Raw genomic sequence first — 3,122 nt, 5'->3', positions numbered from 1 at the left:
ACTACCGAAGCCTGGGCTCTAGAGCCTCTGCTTGCAGCAAGAGAAGTCACCACAAGGAGAAACCCGTGCGCCACAACGAAGACCCAGTGCAGTCAGAATATGTAAATAAAAGTCAAAGTACCTGAGAGTGTGTATATGTTACGTGCAACCACTATACCGTCTTCTATAAGGAACTTGAACATCCTTGGATTTTGGTATCTGCAGTGATCTGGGAATAAGTCCCCCAGGGATGCCGAGGGACAGAGCAGAACGGGCAGATCTCTTACCTGGGAGTTTTGCAAGTCTGGGACTCAAGAGTGGAGAGAAATCTGAGTCAGTGAAGAGGCTCTAACTGTGTCTGGTGGGTGTAGGGAGCCAGATTTTAAACTAGGAGATCACAGAATAAGAAATTGGGGTATGGTGGCTAATAGGTCAAGTAGGGATGGTCTAGGACCAAAGTCTGGTTGGCCTGCGTGTTCTCCCTTCATCATAGTGGCACATGGCCTGGAGCTTTTAAAGTGATGGGGATAGAGCAGGCTGTCTCATATTCAGTCCATCTGTCAGCATTGTCATCCTGCTCATCCCCAGTGGGAACTCTGAGCAGTAGGGCTATTGCAATCAGTTTTAAATCCCTTACAATATCCAACAAAGTTCCTTATAGAGAGTAGGTGCTCAGAATTTATTTGTAAATTAAGAAAATAACTATCACTTTGGATAAATACAGGGAAGGTAAGATTATAAAATAAGGCTGATCCACAGGATAAACAACAAGAGAAAAATCAGCACCATTAGGCAGACAGAACTACAGCTTTGCTAATGACTGGAATTCCAAAGTACATGCATGATACATATTTTTAGGGGAGTTTTTCATAGAGTAACCACACCTTGAGTTTAATGCATTTAAATTTTTTGGAACAATGATCTGTTTTTACCAATGCTTTCTGTAATTTCAGACTTAAAAACTGGCTGGATGAGTTGCAAATGTATGAAAAATGGTTTGGGAAAGCAATTTTTATTCATTAAGTTGTTTGTTTTGATGGGTAAAAAAGCACATATCTTTTTAGAGCAATGTTTATTTCATGTTTTGAGTGGCAGCAAAAATAATTGCATGTTTGAAATCTTTGAAATATGTTTTAATGCCTTTAAAATGACTTAAGAGCAAATGTGCCAAATTTACCTACTGCTTAAGCCTTTCCGTGGTTGAAAGTTAGCTTTACTTTCCAAGTTTTATGGAAGTATTTAATATGCTCTTTGATTGCATCTTTTTAAGAGCAGTCAGTGTCTGTACCTGGTGGACTGGCTAGAACATTTGACACACCTGCAGCAAGATTTTGCAAAGAGATGGTATTGTTTTGTAGATGCTTGATTCTACTCGAAAAAGAATGGGTATGAGTATTTTTAACATAAAAGAATTATGCAAACATGTTCTTATAGAGGATTTCATTGATAGATTTAACAGGTATCTCCCTGATATATATGCTGAGCATTAGTTTTCAGAAAAGAGTAACTGCCTTTCTTATTTAAAAAGCTTTCATTTTAATGAGACAAGGTATTTAGAAGGATTTAGATAAATCTATAAAATTCAGAGATCACTCTCCAGCATTTTCTGTGTGTCTAATGTATATTTTAAGTTACTGGAAATTCACGGAATTGCAGAATTCTTTGAACACATATTTGCTAATACAGACTAGTAATTGGTAGTTGATTATACACTTAATATGTTGTAGGCACCATTGTAAAGTGCTTTATATGTATTAACTCTTTAATCCTCACAACATTCCTACAAGGTAGGCACGATTATGTTTATCAATTTGTAGATGAGTTAGTTGATGGAGATATAAAGAAATGAAGTGATTTGTTTTAAGGTCACACATAGATTTGAAATTTGAGACCTGTTACTCTTTGACTCCGGGTTTCCTAGGTGGCTCAACGGTAAAGAATCTACCTGCAATGCAGGAGATGTATGTTCGATCCCTGGGTTGGGAAGATCCCCTGGGAAAGGAAACGGCAACCCACTTCAATATTTTTGCCTGGGAAATCCTCTGACAGAGGACCCTGGTGGGCTATAGTCCATGGGGTTGCAAAAGAGTCAGGCACGACTTAGCGACTAAACAACAACAAATCTTTGGCTCCAACATCTGTGTTTTTAACTAGGATGATAATGTACCAGGCACTTTGGTAAGAATGTAACCATTGTGTGATACTTCCAAGAAAAGGTGACTCACCAGAATTATAGAATTTCAGGGGATAAAAACAGACCCCCAAAGGTCATTTAATCTAACTGTTCAGCCAATGGTAGTGCTCTCAAGCCATGTACAGGCTGCCGTGGGGATGGGGAGGAGCAGCAACGCAGTGGAATCTCTGTAATGAGCTGTTCAGGGACAGAAACAGTGCCCTCCTTATAGGTTAAACATGTTATATAAGGCTTTTATTATATTTACTGCTGGGTCTTAGATCTGGGATTTGGCCCATGTTATTTCCAAATCCTTATATAATGAGCTGTGTTGCTGCAGATTTCTACCATTATAGCTATAAATTCAAAACTCACAAACACACAGAGGCATCCATCCAAGTGTAAAATTACTAGGGAAATGGGAAGGACAAAAAGGTGAATTGGTAGGTTTGGGGGGTGGTAATTACTGGTGGCACTGATATGGCTAGATCTTGCTAGGAAATGATAGTAGCCTGGAATGATTTCAGGGGCATTGGGAAAGTCAAGTACAGATTCACGAGGGTCAAATGATGTTGACAGATTTCAGATGGTGTGACGACACTTGTAAATTACTCCGTAGAAAAAGGGTGTCTATGTGTTTTGTGTTTGCAAGTTTGTCAACAAAATGAATGTAGGGGATAAAGGGTGTTATAGATATTGATTCCCCCAAGTTTAAAAAAAACATTTTAATTGAGTTTGGTTTTGCTGATTTATTTATTGGCCACATTGTGTGGCATGTGAGACCTTAGTTCCCCCACCAGGGATCGAACCTGCACCCCCTGCATTGGCAGGGTAGACTCACTGGCTCACCAGAGAAGTATCCATTGCCCGCCAAGTTTTTGGAGGAAGAAATAGTATCTTATTTGTATTTGTATCTTTTGTGCCTTGCCTGTTATGATCTTCAAAACTTATTGAATTTATATGTACCATA

Source organism: Muntiacus reevesi, chromosome 1 (genome assembly GCF_963930625.1).
Source record: "Muntiacus reevesi chromosome 1, mMunRee1.1, whole genome shotgun sequence".
Taxonomy (NCBI): Eukaryota; Metazoa; Chordata; class Mammalia; order Artiodactyla; family Cervidae; genus Muntiacus; species Muntiacus reevesi.
This window is presented reverse-complemented; position numbering follows the sequence as displayed.